This window comes from Heterocephalus glaber, unplaced genomic scaffold (genome assembly GCF_053883595.1).
Source record: "Heterocephalus glaber isolate CG9 unplaced genomic scaffold, H.glaber_assembly_v1.0 deba00001104, whole genome shotgun sequence".
Lineage (NCBI taxonomy): Eukaryota > Metazoa > Chordata > Mammalia > Rodentia > Bathyergidae > Heterocephalus > Heterocephalus glaber.
The window spans coordinates 3,142,613-3,166,415 of NW_028258193.1; the positions used below are offsets into that span (position 1 = coordinate 3,142,613).

At 46.6% G+C, this 23,803-nt stretch overlaps 1 protein-coding gene and 1 long non-coding RNA gene across 5 annotated transcripts in view; both read right to left on the reverse strand.

The window, feature by feature from the left end:
• Positions 1 to 23,803, reverse strand: part of Csmd1 (CUB and Sushi multiple domains 1) — a 1,515,607-nt gene that overhangs the window by 1,380,803 nt on the left and 111,001 nt on the right. The gene's annotated exons all lie outside the window — the stretch shown is intronic.
• The window catches only part of LOC147828400 (uncharacterized), a 158,741-nt gene that overhangs the window by 25,353 nt on the left and 109,585 nt on the right, over positions 1 to 23,803 (reverse strand). The window contains exon 2 of the long non-coding RNA XR_015450869.1: positions 1 to 23,803. This exon is cut by the window's left edge and continues 25,353 nt beyond it; it is cut by the window's right edge and continues 47,327 nt beyond it. This is a non-coding gene — a long non-coding RNA (uncharacterized LOC147828400).

Here is a 23,803-nt window from a genome sequence, read left to right on the forward strand (position 1 = left end):
AATAGGTTCCCTTTCTCCAAATGTATTTCAATTTATCAAAGGGTAACTAATGGCGAAACTATCTACTTTAGTCCTTTTAGTTTCTGAGTGATCTTTCCTATTGTGACCCAAAATTCAATATACCTTCTTTCAATCTTTTAATAATGGTTTCTCAATTTGCTTACATCAGAATATTATGAAACATTAATGACTTTTTAAGTATTTCTCTTCAGTTAAAGAGTTTGTTTTACAATACTCATTCATAAGCTCCATCCTACCAAAGTATGCTCGTGCCTTTCTTCATCTGAAGCAAACACACATGCTTGGGTGTCTGCAACCCCATGCTAAATACTAGGGAGACAGAGACCTGAAGGTGCAGAGTACACAGATCTTACTGCAAGGGTCACCCCATTCGCAGCAGTTGCACATGCTCAGACAGCTGCTGGGGCTCTAAGACCAGTTCCAAAAGCATGAAGCAGAGCGTTGCTGCCCCAGGAGCAAGGACAGGAGCCCTGTCACGAGGCCTAGTGTAGGAAGAGACCTCACCCAGATGCTATCTGCTCACACACGTGTTGTACCATGTGACTGCCCGCGCCCCTCGTCAAGCTCTGTCAGGCCCCTGTGCAGGGCTATGGCTTATTCTTTACTTATGCCTGAGTGTGCGCTGCCCCACAGCCAGGTGTAGAAGACAACATTCTGGAAACAGCTGCATAGAGGCTGGAGTCAGTCCTGAGGAACCTGACATACATAAGGAGCCTTGCTTCCATGACAGGAATGTGAGTAAGAAACTGGTCTTTCCAATATATGCGCTATAGTAGCCATTCTGCTCTCCATTGCTGTGACCAAGCACCTCAGAGAAAGCAGCTTAGAGAAGGAAAAGCATAGTTTGGCTCAGGGCTTCAGAGGTTTCAGTCCATGGTCCACTGACTCCTGCTGTGCCAGTAAGATGAGGGAGAACATTGAAAAGGAAGACCCTGGTAGAGGAAAGCAGTTTGCCTCATGGCAGGGAGGAAATATTCAGAGAAGAAGGGATCAGGGGCCGAATAGAGCACCTGAGGCCATGTTCCCATGGTCCTTCAACTAGGCCCACTTCCTGTTTCCACAACCTCCCAATGAGGCCATCATATTATGATACTATCAAGAGATCAATCCACCGATGCAGACGGAACCCTCCTAATCCAAGCATCTCCCTGAATCCAGTCACCTGATAACCAGGCCTGCAGCACCCTGAACTTTCTGGGAGATGTTTCAGATGATGATCCTGACATAGCCCTACCAGAGCCCTGCACCATTCCGCCCCAATGAATTCAAACTCAGCCAAGGAAGGAGCTATGAGATTATTTCTTTCTTTCCTTCCCTTCAACCTCTCTGCGGGCCTCTCCCTAGCTTTTTGATGCATTATAGCTGCAGATGGTTGTTAAATAGTACTTAGCTGTGAAACAACTTTAAAAAATTGAATTCATAAGGGAACATTATTCTTTCAAATAATTTTGGGGGACTCATGTTTATCTTTATGTTGAACACTTGACATACATGGGTCAAGAATCTACTGCTGGTGGCAAAGCACTACAAGGAAAACACAATCTTTGTGAAGAAGGAGAAGGAACATAATTAGGATAATTAAGTGGTCACAGATCTCATGGAGGATAGATGAGAGAGAGAGAGAGAGAGAGAGAGAGAGAGAGAGAGAGAGAGGAGAATAAATGGAATGAACCTTGATTTCATAGTGACCAATACCTATTACTAGGCAGCCATAGAAGAAAGTGCCAAGGTTTTTGTAGCATGACTTGTATCCTCATGGTCTCGGCTTAACCAGCACTGTCCACTCTAAGAAAAGTACAGCTCACTACAGAGTCGGGGGTCCTCTAGTCTGACGGGAATGTGGGAGAAGAAGAGTGGAGGGGTAGAAATTAGATGGGTGGAAAAGTTCTGGAAAATAAATATCGAAGGATGCCTCTGGAATTGAGTCTGATGAACTCTCAGTGAACTTACTTCTTAGGTTACCCGGACATTATTTGCTGCCTGGAGAAGAATAACAGCTAATCAAAGAGGCATTTAATGGCCTTCCTCCTCAGGGCTGAAGCAGGTAGAGAGTGAATAAGAGGAAGATCTGCCCTTTCTATCAACTCCAACCACGCCAAGGCAGCAAGTGGGGAAGTTGTTTAAAGGCATTTTACCCATGCCTCAGAATAAAGAGAATCTGTCAAAACTTCGTTAAATCATCAGCTATTCAATGGACGAAGAGTCTAGAATCTGAAAAATACAACTACTTGCAGATGTCTTTTCATTTCCCACACCTGACAGGTGGCTCTGGGTACGACAAAGGAGATTGTCGGTGTGGCTGGAAAACTGAGCTCAGCTCAGGCTCCCTTCTGGCGCCCACCGTCTGCCTAGAGCTTTGCTAGCTGTTGCAAGATTTTATAATCACCATGCTTGATACGGCTAATGAAGCGATGACAGGTGACAAAACAGCCTATTTCCTGCTTGCTTACCGATGTCCACATGCCTTGTCCACTGCTGCCAAGCATTTACACACAGCATCTTATTTGCTCCAGGTCAAGACTCTGTCAGATGCATGCTCTTCTGTCGTGTGTCAGGATAGCAGAGGTCTCAAGAGGTTTATGTAGCTTTCCCGAAGGTCACAGTGTTCAGTGCTGAAGCCCAGGGTCAGCCTGACCCGTAGCCCCAGGACGCTGTACTTTCCTTTGTGTCGTGAGCACTGTAGAATGATAGTTCTCTGAGTTCTTCATACCTCAGGGAAACAGTAGAGGAATATTCACAAGACACCTGCGAGCAGATCTGGAAGCCTGGCCTCGCAGGTCCAGCCATGGCAGCTCTGGAGAGCGTGCTGTGGCAGGTGCCCCTCAGAGGACCGACGGCTCCCCACCTCAGCACGTGGACCAGCACCCTGTGAGCCCATGTGCAGTGAGAGAAGACACAGCTGCTGAATTTCGCGCAGACTCAGGCCAGACCCTGGGAGATCTCACTTCCTTCTCTGGGATCAAAGGATGTGGGGACCTCAATTCCCCACTGGTCAGGTACCCAGGCTCTGAAGGAGACGCCTTAGAAGCAATTCCACACACTGCAGCTCAACTCAGCTTTCATCTCCCCACCTCTTCAAAAATCTCCAGTGGCTGGCTTGGCAAAATGGCGGTTTCCCTCCCTTCCTTGTGTTTCAGTTACAGGCACACCCAGCAGCGCGCACACGGTATGGAGTGGTCAGCATGTGGAAGGGGGTGGGAGCAGTGGGGTGCAGAGGCATGGGAACATTATCACCCAATGTGGTGGCCACCAGTACCTACTATGGAATCAGGGCAGACTTCAGAGAAGAGACGATGTGGCCCTAGGTCAACCAAAAGATGATCCGTGTAAAGAGGGGGTCCAGTGCACACCTATAATCCGAGCACTCTGGGATGTGGGGCCAGAGGGTCACAAGTTTGGGCCCAACCTCGGCAACTTATCAATTTAATAAGACTGTGTTTCAAAATAATAAGTAAAAAGCGCTGGGGTGGAGCTTAGTATAAAGGCCTTGAGTTTACTCCCCGGTCTGGAAGGAGCAAAAGAGGAAGAAGAGGAGGAAGAAGAAGGAGAAGGAGGAGGAGTAGTGAGGGGAACTCTGGAGGTAGAGGCACCCAGTACCCAAGACTTCACGGAAGGGAACTGCTTCCTGCTTGAGGTTAAACACACAGATACTTAATGTTTACTTAGCATGTGGTATGGGTCATGCATGTCTGTTAAGTGCTTCGAGTGCGTGATCGCTTTTGCTTTTCACAACAGAACTCTCAGGTGGATGCTAAAGTGTCCTCGACTGCATCCCTGCAGAACCAGGGAGGACTGAGGTTGCTAACTGGACCCAGCTCTCCAGATGCCAGCCACAGCCATGGAGCAGAGCTTTTTGCAGCAGGTGCTCAAGAGCACTCCCCTCACACATGCTCCGGTTTCTCTGCCCTGGAAAGGTCTAGGCTGATTCCAGCAGGGAATTCCTGGCTCTCTTGGTCCCTATTTCTGGTGTGAACAGTTCTCGAGCTGACCAGCGTCATTCCAGCAGTTTACGTGAGAATATTTCAGAAGGAAAGTGCATCCGATGTTCTACTTCTTACTGCATATAATATGCATGAGAACTTTCACATATTCCTCATTCTGGGAGTAGAATTGATACCCGCTAAATTTAGCTCTCTACAGTGATAAATTATCACGATGCACTCCTCGTAATATTGCAAATGGAGCACTGCAGTTTTGAAGGCAAAGACAGTAAATGTGTGCCCTGCATCCTCACTCCACAGTGGACAAGACTGGAAGTGTTCCTTGTACAGCATGTGCTTAATCTAGTCTGGTGGAAGGCAGGTGGCATATTTAAACCATTTTGGTTTGACATGACTTCTACTGCTTGCCTGAGGACAATGACCTTCAACAGGACAATCTGACTGACCACAGTGGAATCTGGTCAGTTGCAAGTTGGCCTTAGTTCCTTAGTGCAGTATGACTCTTCTCCACTACCTCAGCTCCTCATAGGTTGTTTTTGACCCCAATTTGTATAAAAATAGATCCAGGATGCAATATCACACACGACCAGTAGGTGCCACCACCATCCACACCATTTAAAAATTTGACTCCTACAGATAAATGGATTCTTTCATTTTTTGTTTATGCAAATATGTAATGTAAGACAATGCATCATTTTATAAACCTCTAGTTCATACAGATACAACAAGGATATATGATGAGGTTAGATTCAAGCCTATAACTTTAGAGAACAATGGGGATGGAGCAGGCCTGGGAACTGTACACGGCACGCAAACACGTTTTCTGCAGGGAAAGCCATGCTGTTGAGAGAGACACAAGTAATGTCGGTGTGAGTCTTCAATGTGGCATGGAAACATGCAGATAACTAAGTGGGCAAATGCCTATGGGTTCATGGAAAGTCTTGTCCAAGAGGTCATTTTTGAGCTAAACATTTGAGGGGCTGATGGATGGAGGAGGTAAAGCTGAGCATGCTGAGACCCTGGCATCCTCTTCGAGGAGAGGCCAAGTGGCCTGTGTAGGTGCTGAGCAAGATGAAGCTTCCCAGGATGGAGGAAGCGGCTGGGATGTGTGACAGGGAGAAGAGGAGTGGTAGGGAATCATCAGGAAATTTCTTCCACCACAAAGAGAGAGGTCTGACAGGACTCTCAGGGTGCTGGGAGGCCCTGGCATTTAGAGGAGGACTAGAAAGCATGGTGTGGTGAAGGCTGCAGAAGGACAGGGCAAGGACACAGCGGGCCTGGGTGGCCCGGCCAGGGGGGAAGCTGTGGTTGCTGTGGAGTGAGGGATGATGCCTTAGCAGAAATGTCTTCACTGTTAGTTTTGACAAGGCCAGAGACGGCTTGATCATGAAGAAGGAGAAGTCTGAGAGCTCAGGGTCCATGGATATTCTGAGTGCCTAATTTAGGAAGCTGAGCATATCTTCAGCTAAAAGAGAAGAGGAAAGCTAGAAACCAGCTATTCTGGAGGTGGCGGAAGGAGCAGCAAATTTAAACTCCTAAATCCGAGCAGCCTGGAGACACTGCACTGCACATTCCAGTGGGCAGCTGGAGACTGCAGGGTGGCTGAGCTGGGAAATAGGTTGAGGAGCTTTCAGAGCTCATGTTTATCACCACATCTTGCACATGCGTAACACATTCAGCGGCCCAGATGAGGAAGCTTTTCACAAGACCTGTATGAGTTCACGTTTAACAGCCAAAGCCCTATTTTCTCCTGTGCGCCAGAATGGATTTCCTTTGATTTAGGGGAGTTTATTTTTCGCTTGACATCTACCAAATCCCTCCTGGGTGGCAGACACAGTAAGCACAGGTAAGGAAGCTTTGGAGGGTCAGGCCAGGCAAACACTCAAGCCCGGGCCTGGCACGCGTGGGGCGTCACAGAGCCGATCGCTCCGAACCGACATCTACTTTCTATTTGTGGAATATTTCAGAATAAACTATGAGCAAAAGCAAGGACATCTATTATATTTTTGAGAATTCATTAAGTGCCTTCTAGTGTGAAGTATTCCACAGCCAAGTAGGATGTGAAAAATAAATGGAGAGGCCTCTGCCTTGAAAGGCACTGGTTCCTGAGATCCCTATCAAGCACACACCAGTACCGCAAGGGAAGACAGATGCCAGCACGTCAGCTTCTGATTTTAAACACCGGTATTGTAAGGCTGCTTTAGAAATGGGGTTATTTGAATTGTTAATTGTAAATTGATTCAGGCATTCATTTACCTTGAGGTATTAGATAGGTTAATTAACTACCATGACTCATTTCTCAAATTATAACATGAAGATTAATTTTCCTTACCTTCTGCCTCCAAGATATTAATTAATGCCTTGCACTTGGCCACTTGCACATCTATGCACATTTATACATGCAACAGGGCGGCATCTTGCTGCCTGGCTCCACCTGGCTCGGCTTGGATTGTTATCACAAGCTAGTGGCAGAGATCTGCCCAATTCTTCTTTGGGTGCTGTTCCACAGGACGAGCTCTCTTGAACAAGGCAGACAGGTAACATGAATCATGCATATGATAATTGTAATAAATAATGAAAATATTTAGACATGGCAAGGTTTGAACTTGAACTTTATGAATAAATTTTGATTAGTATGCAGTACAAGCTGTATACTCTGCTTTTGTTCTTACTCTTAAAAGGCAGTCATTACTAGATGATGCTTTGAAATTTCACAGAAATTTTACAGGTGTTCACACATCTCCCTGCTTCGCAAAGAATTCAGGAGTCTAGGCCTCCAAATCAACCTGTGTGTCTGCACAGGGCCCCTGGCTCCTGTTTGGACTCAGTGATTTGGACAGCCCGCATGTCAGAGCTCAGCCAAGCGAGGGAAAGCGACATCTGCAGCCGAGCAGAGTCAGAGGCTGGGGCTGGCCATCTCTCATTCCCCAGGACTCCGCGCTCGGAGCTCTTGCCAGGGAAATCGGCTGCTGGGTGTGGGGAGGAACTCCTCAGCAGCATGGATACCATTGCTTCTTCCTTCTTCCTTTCAGTTACGACTCTTCCTGCACTGCCGCCCTGCATTTCCAATGAAACTAAGTGGAGTTCATGAAAATAGAGAGCTTGGAAAAGATCACACTGGAGAGGGCTCTGGGACAGAAAGAAGTATTAATTCATGAGGAGTCCAACAGGCAATCTCGTGTCCAGTGGATCCAAATGATTTTGTGTCCAGCATGAAAGACAGCGACTGGAACCTTCCCCAGGGTGCTCTGCCGGGCGCTGAGCCGAGGGAAGGCACAGCCTATGTGGCTCCTGTGTGCTTCATCTGACCCCACAGCTAACTCCAGGGAGGGAGGCGGAGGGGCTCCAGGAACATGCAGGGCGGCTTCTCACTGATGATGATGACTGGGACTTAGTGAAGGTGCACAAAGGACAGCTTTACACCCAGGGGGAATGTGACGTATCCAACCTCATGTGTGCAGCGTGTGGTGTGTTTCTTGACTCTCCTTAGGATTTCCTTCGGGTGTCCTTGGCAGTTCCTTCTAGGCTTCACATACGCGTGACATGACCAGCACGCTTGGGACAGACATGCTTGCTCATCGGAATAAAATGAGGAAGCAGTTCTGCCCCGGACCTCCCAGGCAAGTTGTGCAGATGGAAAAGGAAGCCAGTGAGCACAGCCCGGAGCAGTGGCCTGCCTTCATCCTCAAGGCCCACTCCAGGGCCCACGAGGGTGCCCACAGGTATGCTTGGCCAACTTTCTCTTTCCCGTGCACATAATGAGTGTCATAAATTTTCCTGTGTGAGATGTTTCTTTCCCTGCCTCGCCATTTTGTGCATAGAAGATCTGTTCTTCCTGTAGATCCTGGCAACCTCAGCACAGCCTGAGTCAAGTACCTCGAACTTCTCCACCTAAAGGAGAGCTCCACAGTCCTCTTCTCCAACCCGAGTGGCCAGCATCCCTACTCCTGGGCACTGGGGACACACCAAGTCAACGAGCACCGCCCCAGGGACAATCCACCTGCCAGCCAGTGTGGCTCCTGAGTGACTGAAGGGCAGGCAGCGCATACCCTGTGTGGTGGATGGAGGGATGGTTCACCACCGGGCAGAAAGAGGCTGGAAGGCACAGATGTCATCATGCCACTCCGACAGGTATGCAACTGAAAATTTACGGTACGTTAACGTGTGGAATTTCCCATTCAGTTCTCTAAGATCTCGGTTTACTGCAGGTAACAAATGTGGAAAACAAAACTGTGTAGAACTGGGATTACTATGTGGGACCTAGGGTATGAAACACAGTTCAGAGTAGGGAGGGGCGAAGAGGAAAGGCGCCTGATGGGATTCATCAGGAAGGGGGTGCGATGCCTTATCCACCTCAGTAGGGTGGAGCATTTCATGCTGCCCTTGGCCGACCTGGCCTGGATTTGGGGTTCATGCCAAGAGTGCGCTCATGCATTAGCAGTTCTGTCTTCCCCAGAAGGAGCGTGTGAGGCCGCAGGCGCCATAGACCTAGAGCACTCGAGGTGACTGGGAAGCACGTGAAGGAGGACAGGAAACCACGCTATCACCTTGAATCAAAGCAGCAGATGAGCTGACTCCCTCCCCGAGTGCAGTTCAGAGGCTGATGCATCCCCAAATCGAGGCTGTCCATCCCCGTGTGACACCTCCACCTTCCGTTCTCTCTCCAGTCCCCACAATGTAGGTTTTATGCTTCTGTACACCATAAACTTACATTTTACACAGCCCAGCATTTTAGACAAAGTAGACACTCTGTGATCAACTTTTTCTAGAAATTTCTTTAACCTGCGTGGATTTCCTGGGGCTCAGCCTGCGCAAAGCTGGTCTGCCTTGGTTTCAGGAATCGACCTTCTGCGTCTCTCCTAGACCTCGGTTTCCCCGGTGTGCTGTGCCACGGTCCGCATTGTGGTGGAAACTTCTCCTTCTCCCCATGCACTTCAGGAAGGAGGCTACGGCAATTCGCTGTCCCAAGCTCTCGGCGTGGGCGAGAGTGTGGGGCAGAGCCCTCCCCGCACTGCAGGCACCCACACCTGCCTTGGCTTCTCAGACGCTGTGCTTTGAGGTCCTGAGGCTGCCCCTGTCCTCACTGTGCCACCCTCATCCTTGGGAAGCCCCAAGCTCCGAGCCCGCCAAGACCCTAAGGACCTGCCAGCCAGGTCTCGGGGCTGTCAGCAGCTCCCCACACCTCGGCCGGGCTCTGCAGGTGGCCCTCAGCACAGCCGCACAGCCGTGGTGGTGAGGCTTCCCTGTGTCTATTTGATTGACTTTGGGATCAGCCTGGAAGGCTAGGAAAGCAGGCTTCCGGGGGTGTCTGGTGGCCCGGAGGCATGACTATGAGTGCTGTGTCTGGTCCCTCACCGCTTCCTCTTGGGTGCGGTTACCCCACTCTGCCTCCTGTGCCCAGAACTAAGCAGCTTTGCTCCACTGTGCGCTTCCACTTTGAGGTTCCCATGCAGGAGGCAGCGGACTGCAGAGGCGGCCTTCTGAAACTGTGAGCCGAATCAAACCAATCTCCTCTAAGGTGTGGGTGTCCTGTTTGTGTCCTAGCCACAGAGGAGCTGACTGATACAACAGCCAAGGAGCTTCGTGCCCCTTCAGGGCCCTGCTGACGGCTGGCCTCTTTCAGTCCCTCTGTCTGTCACCTGAAGACAATGCGGTAAGAGGAAGTGGCCAGACTGCACTGGGAGACATGGGACACACCCCAGCCTCCTCAGGGTCCTAAGTGTTCTGTGAGAAGGGCTTTCAGCAGGACCTCTCAGGAGCCTGATGCTTCGGTCACAGAAACCAGACCGCAAACCAAATTCACAATCACACCGCTAGTCACGGCACTCAGCTGCCCCAGGCATGGAACTTCTCTGAGCCCCAGGTTGTTTCTTTTGTAACCCTGGATAAGTAAATTTTAACTGCGTTGTTATTGTAAGAACTTCTTTCAAAAACTAAAGTACTGAATAGTGTTCAGAACATGATGAAGACTCAATTAAAATATCTCACTCTTAAAGAGCCCCGTTCAGGAGAAAGCTGTATTTTAATCCACTTATAATTCAGTGATTCTCTGGCAATAAGATTATCAGCATCTAAATGCAAAGATCCAAACTTTTCCTGTGTGTCCATGACTGTAGCACAGGGTCTGAGACTTAATAAAGCAAGGGCCAAACTCACTGAATGAATCAGCAAGTGACGTTAAATGCCTGACACAAACACATGGAGCAAGAAGCACACTCAGTTACACACTCTTACTACTAAAATGTTGAAGAGTTTGCCAGCATTATGAGTTTCTCCCATAGACAGATATAAAAAGCTGGCAAAGACAAACTAAAAACCCAGGCATAGACGAACAATGCCTGTACCGTTAATACACTTTATTTCTGCCTCAACTAATGGCAACTTGTGCCCATCTCCATGCTATCTGTATTAATCATGATAATTACATGATATGAAAGCTAACTGACCACTTGCTAGTACACCGGATACATATTAATTTGAATTAATAACTCATTACTTTAAGATTGCATTGAGTTTCAAAAACATGCAATATAACAGTATTATAGTATATAGTATATTAAAAAGAAATATCATGAATATATCAAATAAACGTTGAAGAGACAGACTTACATTACCAAAGCAGTGGTGCTCTATTTTCTGTGTGATGCTCTCACAATACCTGTTTATTATTGTTTTTCAGTTCAGGAAGGAGAAACCCTTTGACAGCATTTCCCTTGTAAACTTTTGGTATTCTCTTTCTTCACTAATAAACCAAACTGCTCTAAGGTCATGAGTTCATGTGTCAGAATTCTGTAGCAGGTAGGTTTGTGTGAAGAATTATTAATCACGACACTATCATAAATACTGTTTATTGAGCATGTGATTTTTCCAGTCTCAATTACTGCAAATAACTTAAGGTGGGAACTTAGGTCCTAATATATGAAACAACTTCCTAGACGGATAAGCAGCTTTTCCTCTTCATGGAAGTTTTCAGGGAGCTTCCTGGCTTCACCTCGCCACCCTATCGTTTGTCCTTTAATTATTTCCCCGTGAGCAGAGCGGCATTGGGAAGGACTCATGCAATATTATTGCAGAAACAGCATCTCCAAGTTGCCTTTACTACTGACCATAGACAGGACTGGTAGCTTCTCTTTATTGCAAAACAAGCATTATGAGTTGCACTGACATGATTCTAGTAGAAAGGCGGAAAGGAAATGTGGTGTTTCACTTTGCCTGCTTTTGATGCAGTGGGTTCCAGAGGGCAAGGACTACACTTTTTCAGCCTTTTCTCCTCAAAATTATTACAAGTCCTTAGCACATGTCAGGTGCTAAGTCTATGCTGGGTAAGTGCATGAAGCAATGCAGAAGTGCTGGGTAAGTCATCAGAACAGAAGTAGAATAACAGGCGATGTGCCACGTATGAGTGCAAGTCCAGCTACACAACTCTAAACATCGCACTGGGATACAATGAAGGGATTTAAGATGCTAAGACTAAAACTAGGAAAAATTAACTAGGAGCTTAAGATCAGTTTATCACTTGCCTACTGTTCCAGCTGACCCTTCGGAGAGGCTGATAAAAATGTACTTACAGAATAATGGGTATGATTGTTCTGACTGCATCTGTCCTTCCTCCAATGGGTAATGAAACCCTGCAAGAAACACTGAGCCTTGGGGAGACTACAGAGGTGATTTTTTTAGGCAACGTGTAAGATTCCCGGAGACCACCTGTGTGCCTCATTCCACCTTGGGCTTGTGGCAAAGGGGAAGCCAGCACCTGGTCAGCTCAGAGCTTGCAGAGTTCTTGGGAAGGAGAGCCGGGGACTTAGGAAAGCATGGGCAGCATAAAGGGTCAGTGACCAAGCAGGGAACTGAGGGAGCGAAGGAGGTCAAGGGGATTTGAATAGAAATGGAAGCCTTTCAAACACATTGGATTTTTGACATCCAGTGGGAAACTACTTCCCAGAGTTCAATAATAGACCTTTTATATTTTACTTTAGGTTAAATTAAAACCACTTCTTTGTAATTCCTTTCTCCCTTTTATGATCTATAAAACTTCAGATGCAAACCCAATTTTAATGACATTTTATCTTCTGAGCTAGTTTTCATTAACCTTTCATGTCTTGCCAGATGCGATGGATGCAGTTGAGGAGAAAAGGCTTACAAAAGAGGCTACCAGGTGTCTGCTGTAGTGGGCACGGGAGGCAGAAAGCAGCACAGGGGCTGCACTCAGCACAGAGCTTTGGGTCTTCATGTAGGGAAGGGTATCGAGTGCAGAGCCGAGCCCAGGCACTGCTCAGTGGTCAGCATCACCTACACTGTCCAGGGTTACCAAGAGGATAAAGCATGGAACTAAATATTTCTAAAACACTGTATAGATACCTAGCACTATCATTCGGTTTCACCAATACATAAGTACTTCAAAAACAGAGTTTATCAATTGTCTTATCCATAACTGGTAACTGAATTTCTAAAAACTAAAGTGACTGAAAGCAGTAAATTTGAGAAGCTATAGCTCAAAAGTTTCTGAGAAAAAGGCATAAACTCTTACCAATACAGCAATGGGAATGGGGAGAGAGTGAAGCTTACAGGGTTAGGCTGCTGGGGTTGGAAAAATGAAAGGAAGCAGGTGAGGAGCTTGGGTGACAGCTGGCAGAGGTCATCGTGGGCCTGCATCCCCTACTCCAGGAATCCATGGAAACTGAGTCATGTGGGAAGAGGGACTCGAGCTTACCCCCTGCCTCCAGACAGGACCTCATTCACGCCTCAGGAAGAGGAGCTGAGAGCGAGGAAGGTGAGGGAAGTGCAGAGCCTGCGCCGGGTGAGCGGACTCAGAGAAGGGCAGTCCGCGCCCGCCCCTGCCCTTCTCCCTGTCCTGTGCAGTCGCCCGGAAGAATAGGCTTGCGGCCTAGGACCAGTACTTGATGCTTACTATCAGAGACAACTTCTGAGGTTTAGGAATGAATTGCTTATTAAAATCTATGACTTTGGAAAAATTAATTCCTTAAGAATTCTTGTTCCCATGATCTTTCCTTAACAGTGGATTTTGAGTGATGAGAACACAAAGAAAATACATGAAGGGGAGGGGCAAGGAGTCTTCCATCAAATCCTCCATTTCTGTAGTTCCCCTCTTCGCCTTCCTCAGGAACCGGTTTACAGGGGCTGCCAGCGCTGGGCTCTGGCGAAGCCTCCGCCGTGTGCTGCTGTGCGGACCAGGGACTCTGCCTGTCTTCCGAAGGTAGCTGCCCTGTCTGCCTCCTGTAGTTAATCAGGGCCACACTTTATCTACTTCTCGAGACAGTATCCTGTCCGCTCAGCTCCCCGCACAGTGCAGTGAACTTGTGCAGAACGTCTCACTGGAAGAGCTGAGTGATAAAGCCTGAGGGAGGAGCAGAGAAGCTCTGGAGATGAGACGACTCCCACACCGGCCCCTGCGCTGTGGGTGCACAAGAGGAGACTCCAGGATGAAGAGGAAGGAGGCACCTGCCATGGGCCAGCGGGGAGGACGCCACCACTGCCCTGAGCAGGGAAGGGCGACCTCCACGGCCAGCCGCGCTCACTGCGTGCACGTCAATGCTTCCCTTGCCGCACATCAGACAGAAATCAGCCCCCAGAGTGCTCATCTAACTTATGGTTTCGGTCTATACATTCCACTTTCCGACCAAGTATGGATCGTGGTCTACCGTACATAGCAGCAGGAGGTGGGAGAGATGTCACCTGCAGGCACCTGGTAATTTCAAGTAATCCCGGATGCTACGCTTCCTGCGGAAACCAGTACTGCGACTTGAGTTTGTGTTTACCCAAACCTCCCCAAGCACCAGGGCTCGGGCTTTTGTTTGATTTTTTTTTTCTTTTGTCCAAGATCCCTTGAAATGGCCCCATGCCCCTCCCAGAGGAAATTAACAGATCTGAACACTGATGTTGCTGCTCTCGCCCACTCCTTTTACTTTAGATTCTTACGCACTCAGCACAACGCCATCTTTTTGCTCCTAACAGCGTCAATCAGCACTTCTGTGGCTTCAAGGTCAGGGCTGCCTGCTGAGCCGGCCCTGCAATTCCACAAGCAGCCCGAAGGGGGGAGCGCAGAATCCAGTGGACCAGGATGGCTGCTCCTGCCTCTCCACTTAATAAGCCTCCCTTCTAAATAGCCCTACTGAAGTCGCCTTGGCAGTAACAGGAGGCAATAGGATGTATCGCTCTTATCCTAGATCCTGGAGAACCAATCATGGTGGTAATAATTATTAAACTGTTTAGAATCCACCTCAGTGGTAGGTTAATCCATGCCCCAGACAAACCCACTAACGAAAGTGTTCTGATTTATGGAATTCAAAACAGCCTTCAAAACTTTAGGGCACTAAGAGTTACACGATTAATGCATATACAATATTATAAAACAGTCTGGTTTTATTTGACTTTGTGATTCCCAAATTGATCTATGTTGACATGGAAACTGCTACTCATAATGACTGAATAACTTGCATCCGTGATTAGTTTAAGCATTAATTAATTTTGTTTAGGCAGGGACCTTAAATTTGCATACAAACAGGGAGAGACTGAAGAGCAGCATTCAGGAACAAGCAGTTAACTCACAGCTCGGGGAGGAATCAAGGCTGTGATGCAGGCAGTGCTGGTCCCTGCCGCCTTCCCCGCTGAGCTGAAGGTGAGTCTCCTAAGGGCCTCGCTCTGCTCCTGAGCAGAGATTTTCAGGGCATGGCACTAGCAATACCCATCTAACTGAGCAACTGTCCCAAGACTTGTTTGCAAATAGCAGCTTGCTGAGACTGACACACATGGAAATTCTCCTCTTCAACTTGTCCAGGCAGATGTTTCTCTGTTCTTTACGTGGAATGGAGCATCCTTGGCCATAATCCAATCTCAGAACATTTTCTTCATCCCAAAGCCAGTCCAGAGTCTGTGTGGGTGGGTCCTTAATCTCCCTGCCCTTTCAGGCCTGAATTAGCTAGCACCCCCCTCTCTGTCCCCCTAGGTGGACTCTCCCCTGGTACTCTGTCTCTCAAGGAGAGATACTGCCCCCTCAGTACGTCTTAAATCTATCTGCTTCATCAGATCAGCCCCTTTCATTCTGACCTGTGATACTGCTATTCTCCCCTCACTGGGGACACTATAAATTGGTTTCTCCAGTCTATAGCTGCCAGACGCATTTTCTGCATGGTGAATAAGGCTGTGTCACTCATCTACTCAAAACGTTTGCAAGGCTGGTCACTGCTTTCAGCACACAGGTGGATGCGCAGGGTCCTTGCTGAGGTCCGCCTGCTCCTGCACTGTTTCCCACCACACCCCATGCTGCTGGATTCCGACTCTTCTTCCACAGCTGCACAGTCTTTACCCAGCATGCCCTCTGCTTTCTGAAGCCATCTGCATCCCGTGTCTCCTGTGAAGTGAAACTCCAGATCTCTGCGAGTGGATCTGCTCACACCAGACTCCAGCTGCAGACCCAATGTGCAAAGGAATGGAAACCACACTGCCCAAGTCTGCATGCCCACTACTACTTCCCAAACACTCCCCAGATTTCCTCACCCTGGTCTTCTTTAGTCCTGAAAGCTACCCAATGGCAAACTCCTGTCTTACCTGCAAGGACGAGAAAAGTTTCTTGCAGTCAGCATCCATTTAATAAATAACTTAAATAAACACCTTAAATAAAAGGAACCCAAGAATAGTTCTGACATCTGTCCCGGAAGCCCTCCTCAATCTACTTCCCTGGTTGCAGAAATACAAGGAATACTTCATCACAAAGACGGCTCGTCTGATGTACAGTATGCACATAGATGTGAAAATACATACACACGTATATGTATACATGCACATCTCCAAGCAACATGTGAAGCTTGACATTTCAAGCTTTACAAGCGCAGTGGTTCCTTCCTTCTCAGAGCAGCTTGAATCCATTGGTCCGCTGCCAACATGCAGACACATGCAAAGAAAAGAATCAGAGTTCTTGACTTGGCACTCATGGACTCAGGAAATCCTCTAGGTGGCTCTCTAAGGTGAGTACAGGACTTGGGGTCTGCCAAGAAGAAGGGGAGAAATGGGGCAGGTGAGCATTACCAAGGAAAAGGCAAAAGGTCTTTATGGCCATCATCTGAAATTCCCTGAACTCCTCCATGGGGAGGAAAGGACAGACGAGTCCTAGAGGCATCGGGACACAATGGTGGTGGGGGCAGGAACAGGCCTGGGAACACAGGTGGTCGGGAAACTTGAGCTCAGTGAGTGACAGCTGGCCGGCTGGGGACCAGAGGTACATGGAGCCTTGATTGTTCAGACTACGCAGCCCTTTGCCAGAGCCCTGTGTGCTCCTCTGAAGGAGACAGGAAACTATTGGAGGACTTTGCATGGAGGAATGAAGGTCTGAGTCCCTTGGCTCCTGCAGAGATCTCTACAGCTCTTTAGTAGACAGGAACTGTGTATGAGACAGAGATAAGGTGGCAAAGTGATACAGCATTATGAAAATGATTAAATTTAAAAATCTACAATGAAGAAGGTTATTGGAGGAGGGAGAAGCTGCTAGACTAGGGATTTTTTTTTTTTTTTGGTACTGGGGATCGAACTCAGGTCCTTGCACTTGCAAGGCAGGCGGTGGAACCATTGAGCTAAATCCCCGGCCCAAAGTAACAACAAACATGAAAGATTGGAGGTAGATTTTTAGAGAAAAACAAAATTCAACAAAGATTTCCAGTTCCTTGAATTAACAGCTGGAATTACCATTTATTGCTATGAGAGACCTTGGGGAAGAATTGTTCAGGGATCTGGGCTGGACAAATGCATGTGGGAGATGACAGGAAGCAGTCACTTCAGTGCATGCGATCAGGGGAGAGTGTTAAGGGATTGGGGTGCAGGGAGGGCCCAGAAGGCAGCAGAGCCTGACCTCAGGGGCCGAGGTAGCGAGAAGTCAGGAGTGTGAGGAGCAGAAAGCAAGCCTGCAGGAGCTCGAGAGGGAGGGAGACTCAGAGAGGTAAGCGCCACGGAGCCCAGCAGAACACAGAAGCGCAACAGCCCAGTGTCCCCTAGACCAAGGGACAGGAACGGAGCATCCACCTTGGGTTCCTGCACATGAGGTCACTGCTGAGGACAGAGACATCAGTTTGCTTGGTCCAAAAGCTGAGGAAGATCAGAAAAATGAAACCATAAACACCGAGTTTACGCAGCTAAGCTCAGTCATGAGTTATAAACATGGAAAAGGGCTTCATTGCTCTTCGCCTTGGTTTTTTCTTAAATCTTCAAAGTGAAGAGAAGAATGATCTTATGGTATGTTTTGAAGACTATGTGAGAAAATACATTAAAAACCTTAGAACAGGACATGATATGTGACTGAGCAGCAAGTGGTGGTGCGCTCAGGTTAACGGCCCCCACTCACAGAGGAGTCTTCACTCCCTTTGTAATGTAAGTGCGATCCTTACGTAAATGGGAGTGCCATCCTGTTACAAACAAGAACTGATAGACTGGATGTGCGCTCGGATTCTAGAACATCACTTCTTAAATCTTATCCATATTCTAGTAACATCCAGCTCTGCTGAATATTTCAGTGAGACGGGTAACTCGTTTCTATTTTTATCTCTCTGTCTCATTCTTGCACTTCTTAGCGACAACTTTGCTCTGATGTTGCTATTCTCCTTCTTATCTCTACCCGGACCCAGCAGCCCCGTCCTTTGGATCTAAACATGTGCAATTGTCAAATCAGGTTAACGGACCATAAAAGCCTCATTGTCCTTCATGAAACGTGAGTGTTACTTTGGTGAACATAATCAATATTGCATATATATATATATATATATATTTTTTTTTTTCTTTCTTGGTACCGGGGATCGAACTCAGGTCCTTGCACTTGCGCAGCAGGTGACGGAACCACTGAGCTAAATCCCCGGCCCAATTGCATATATTTTTGATAAGTGTGTTGTCTTGTATGTTTCTGTTCCTTGATGTAAATTTAAATAATATTTGTACATTCTTTAGGAAAAGAAATGAAATTATGTACATATAATCTTTTATTTTAGACTGCTTTTCTAAAATAGTTTAAATTAAAATTAAAACAAAGAGCAAGTAAATGTTTCTTTTCTCCATAAAAGGATCCTGAAATAGATGTCAAGGCATTATTCAAAAGACTTACATCTGATCCAGTGCACATCTATATTTGGTAATCTTATGCTTTATAGGAATCACATTTTTATTTCCTGGGCCATGAATCCTTTCAGTTGATATGCTACATATACCACGGCACATTAGCATACATAAATGATGTTGTACTTATAGGGTTGGTCTCTATATTTATATTGATATTTTTCATAAAATCTGTCTGTTTTGTGGATGTCTCTAAAGTGACAATCATGTGCACACAAAAAGAGACTGAATTGCAAGGTACTACTGAGGAATGCAAAATAATATATCTACCATTCTGAGAAACACACGTGTACACATGTGTCCAACACACACAGATACAATCTGGAGCTTAAAAGTTATAATTCAAAATTCATGAGCGACATTTAGAATATAAATAAACAAAATGACTTGAAATGTATTTATCTACTATTACACACAAATTTCTTCTTTGCTGTACTATTTGTAGATTTGCATTATAAACTTTATTGATTAGAAACGATGCCCAGGAAATTTAAAACATGTTTTAATTTCTATATTTTTTATAGAATGCTATTTTAAATGGCCAAAGCCATCATTACAACTACATTTAGCCAAAGTTAATACTGGTCTTTTTTATGCTAGCACTTCAGCTATTCTATTAGCTTTATTAATTTTAAAACTTAATACTGGTCTTACTTATGTATTACTTTGGTCATTAGTTTTACTAATTTAAAACAGTTGTTCAGTAGATACCCAAGAGAAGATATGAGAAGTCCTGAAAATTTGGGATAAGTAAAGAACTCTGTATGATTATCGGAAACGCTCTAGTGGAAAAAAATCAGTAAACAAGTTTTACTTGGAAAGTAAAGCTTTGATAATTTTCATACCTTAGCTGAAACAAAGTTCGTCTTCTATATTCTCAGTACACCCATTTAAAAGAGTGACACATGAGCTTGAATATCGCATGATTGGTCTTATAGGAGAAGCCCAAATTATAAATAATGAGCAAAAGGAAAGAGAGTAGGAAAAGGGGAGTGAGATCGTTTGCAAAAGGGTGGGGGACGAAGAGATGAAGGGGGAGGCTGCCAGAGTATTAACGTGTGCTCTGCACTGGCGCGCTCTGCAGGGTGAGACCCCGCCGTGCACACACACGTGTACTGGTGCAAGATGATACCAAGAGAATCGGCGTGCAGTGTGACGCCCCTACAAACTCAAGCGCAGGCACAGGCGGGCACAGCTGTCCTACTGATGTAGGAGGCGGGGGCACGACACGACTTGGAAACCAGGGGCGCCCAGCAGCAGCTCAGAGCCCGGCAGGAGGTGGAGGCGAACCGCACACCTGGTGCTGACGCTCAGACACCTCTAGCTGCTGGTGCCAGCCTTTTGGCCCGGACCTGGCAGGGCCACCTGGACCAGCTATTGGAGGAGCTCTGAAGCAGGGCAGCCTCAGCCCACTGCTCTCCTCATACTTGGCCTCTGGCTTGCAGGGTGCGGGTCCTCCTTTTCTCTCATCGCACGTTTTTCTCCTTAGACGCTGCTTTCCCCTTTCCTTTTGCCTTATTTGGCCCTAAATAAATGCTAATCCTTCACATTCACCAGTTATTTCATCCAGTTCATCTGAACAGGACCTTGGAAAACACTGCCAGGCCCTGACATGCCTGATATCCACACTGCAATGGGTTTCTGAAAATGATACCTTAACATCAGTCAGTAATTATGCACGTGCATGGGCATACATGAAACACAAAGTTATGTACATACTTTTTAAAATTTAGCCTGATATTTTAAACCCCCAAATTCTTACTGTTTTATCCAACTCACCTAATGCTTACCTCATTTTAGTAAAACACGCTGAAATGATTCTCACACGTTGTGATGAGGCCCTTCCTAAGCAAATTAAAATATCTGCAGTTACACAAAATTTCTAATTTAGTGACCTTGTACTATGCACAGGCCTTGTTCTAAATAAGAAAAATCTCATTATGAATCCTGTAATTCACTTTATTAAAATCAGCAAATGAGATCAGTTATTTCCTTTTCTTTCTGCCCTGTCAACTTTGAGTGAGAAATCCACAGCTTCAATATATGTTTGTCCTCCTCTTCCTAAATGAAGATCCAGTGTGCAGTCTCATCAGTGCTGCAGGATGGGTCACAGCGGCGGAACTGCTCAGCGTCACACTGAGGCTGCTTCCGGGCCCTGCAGGTGGAGGAGCCCTCCTGACAGTGGACAGCAGGGGACTCACTGTGGTCACGGCCACTTCCTTACTACACAGGGGGCCGTTCTCCCCTAACCTGATCTGGACATCCATCTACGTATTTCGCAGTTCTTGGAAATTCCCACTATGTAGCAATTGTTCTTCATGTTCATGCATTTCATTGCAGGACAGATTTCCACTTAATTTTAACTAAAGTCAGTCACAAGATGGAAAGAAAATTCACCACAAAGAGCTTTGCTCTCACTGTGCCGATAATTAGAAAATTTCTTCTAAAAATTCATTTCTGTGAGTGCATATTTACACAGGAAATCCTTGAGCTGTAACCTAACAGCCAGGACTAAATTTACAAACCTGGTATTATGTCATATGAAGCCACTCCCTGTCCGACACTTTAATGCTTGCATGCCTGTGAGAACCATCAATAACAGTAGTCCAACTGCACTGCTAATTCAGTCCAACCACAACTGCGGACCACTAGATGCAGGGCTGTGACATCAGCTTATGACTGCCATTTCACTTAAATGGAAAGTTTTCTACAAAAACTCAATTTACCAGGCTTTCTCAAAATTCACATAAAGTCTCCTCCATTTCTTGACTCACAGTCCTACTGTTAATAATATGTATATTCCAGGACTCTATTGGCTTCTCCCAAAAAGACAAAATCAAAGAACAACAAGCCCTGTCTTTGAAGAGAAGCCTCCTGTGGGTAACACTTCCTTAATTGTTTCTTTAAGGTAATACTGATAAAAGGAGTTTGCTCTATAATTTTTCCTTATTTACAAAACTCATTTCAGCATCTACTTTACACTAGACACTTGCTATCCATAATATATTATTAATTCTTTTTAACAACCCAGGGACTAGGGGCCCAGGAAGCCAGGTTATTTGCCCATACCACACAGTTCCTAAGCGGCTAAGTCAGAATCTGAACCGAAGCTCAAATTGGAGTCCCAAGTTTCTCTCTCCTTTACTAGATTTCTAAATAAATAAATAAAAGTAAGAAGAAGGTTTCAGCAACCTTGCAAATTCACTTCCAACTTAATTATTACAAGTACAATAGTGGAAAAGTGGAAAGTGTGCACTGAATCGTTGCTTTTGTACCCTTGTTGTAATCTGGTCATTAAGACAGACCTGCTGACCTCTCTGACTTCCTCCTTCTCCAGTGTACATCGCTGAAGAACAGACATCTCACAGCCCGGGTTTACAGCTGGTCATTGGTTCTCAGAAAGCTCTAGTTGCTTTTTTTATAAACTCAAAGCAAACCATCCAGAAAATAATTAAAACTAATAGTACAGCACTTATGTGTCATTTACTTTTATCCTTGATTTATCTCTGGTCTCAGCTGGAAATTTTTGGTGTCCCTCCCTAGTCACTTTCCCAGCCAAGAAAGCCACGAAATCCGACGTGGTTAAACACTCTGCAGATTGATGACCACCCCTCCTCATCAATTTGCCTCCAGAAAATGAATTATGCCGCTGTTTATATCTTGTCCTCCAAGAGCATTTGATTAACTTCTGCCCAATAACGCTTAATGATTTCAAAGGCTTTACTAACATGCAGAACCTAAATACATCTTATGTAAGGAAGACATTCACTTTAGGTATAGTTATTTATAGCAGCAGTTATCTGAGGCCAACAGTTTTTGTCCAAGCCAAACTCTCATTTAAAATTTCTTTGCTTTTGCAATAAGCAATTTGCAAGTGATGGCTCCCCAGCAGACTAATTTGGCTTTTGCATACAGGCCGTGTTTTTTAGTGCCTTGAACTTAATTCGAAAATGTCCATCAGCAAGCTCGGAAGTAGAATGCCGGTGCCCAGGAAGGTACATGTTGGAGCCCCTGATTTGTGTGAATGTCAGTTGTCAAGTAAAGTGCCACACTAGTGATCTATACACCTTGTGGTCCTGTTGCTTCAGGAAGTGGGTATTGATCACTGAAATGGACGCATTTGTCGTGATGTACATGGCAGAACCCACTGGCTGCAAGTCCCTGCTTCTTATGTCATTACAACAGCACACGGAGAATGCAAGGCCGCATGGAGTGAAACTCTCTGGCTGAGACGTCACTCCCGCACGTGTGCCTGTCACAGCCGCCTCGCTGTGTGGGTGTTTCTAGGTCCTTCAAAGACAATGTCTCAGACGGCTAAGCACCAGCCCAGCTCTATGACCACCGCACTCTGTTCCCTCTGTTCCCGCTCTGTCTCCCTGACCAGAGAAGGTGCTGGCGAGGTCTCCCTGGGGCCTTCCCATAAGGCTGTCACGGCTTCCTCATCTGCCCAATGGGAAACAAACTGATATACAGACATTGTTCAGGAAAGCACTGGTCATACTTCACGCGTTATTTTATCCTTACTAATTTAATACTGGGGTCAGTGATATCATCATTCTTGACACTATCACTTAAAAGCTTGTCCACTTCATTAACCCACATTTAAGGATGATTTCAAAAAGCTACTCACTTCCAAAAAAGACAATTTTAAAAATCTACTTACTTCCAAAACTAATTGAAAGTTCTCACCTGTGAAGGGAAACACAGTTAATAGCGTGCTGTGCTGGTGGAAGACAGGGGATGTGGCACTACTTAGAGCTAGATTTGAAGCTGCCGACCACTCCATTTTAGTTGTGTAACATGAATTTCTTCTCATCATTATTTTGGCTGTTGTGTGGGTATCTAAGGAAATTAGGACAACATTTTCTTTTACGTTTATCATGCCTTCACATTTCATGAAGCAATCAAATATTCTACAGAATGAAAATAAAAATGAAAATGCACGCTTCTTTATTTTTGTCTGTCACATGTTATAATCGTTTAATTCATCAAATATTGTCTCTTTTTAATGAAAATAAGTTCATACTGGATTCAGGAATCCTAATGGGAAAGATGATTGACTATTTCTACACATGCTCCGTATCACCTAACAATACCATGCAGAAAACAGTAGAGGGAATCTGTCACAGCGTGGGGCCCTCTGTCTGCAGGGAGCCCTGGTCCCATTTCCAGTCTGGTCTGCCTGGTGCACTGGGGTGAGGCACCGCCCCGCTGCTGCTGCCCCAGCCAGGCCAGGCGTCCAGAGCCCAGAGCTGGCGGGCCTCAGCCCTCACTGCCTCAGGAGGGAAGGCGCCCAACGCCCAGCCTGGGAGAGCCACACCGCAGAGGGCCACAGTCCTGAGGAGCACACTCCGGGGCGGCAGCACGGAGGCTGGGAAACTCTGCCGGCGTGCAGGTCCAGGGAGAAGGGGCGGAGCCCGTAGACCTCTGGTCTCCAGTGGGTCCCGTGGCCCCGTGGCTCCAGGTTGCAAAATTCGGCCTTTCCGGGCTACAGGGAGGGAGGGACCAGAGATCATGACCTGCAGGCCTGCAGCCTGGGCCCAATCTGGGGTGCTGAGCAGAGCGCCCTGTCCTCTCGGGTCCTGCCACTCCCTCCAGTGCTCAGCTGTCCCCAGGGCCCAGTCTGGCATCTGGTCAGTCGCAGGGGCCTCACCTGTGGAACACACGCTTCCCAGGGGCAGCCTGAAATCTCAGGGCTCCTGAGGGCCAGGGTGACGGCTCACACATGCAGT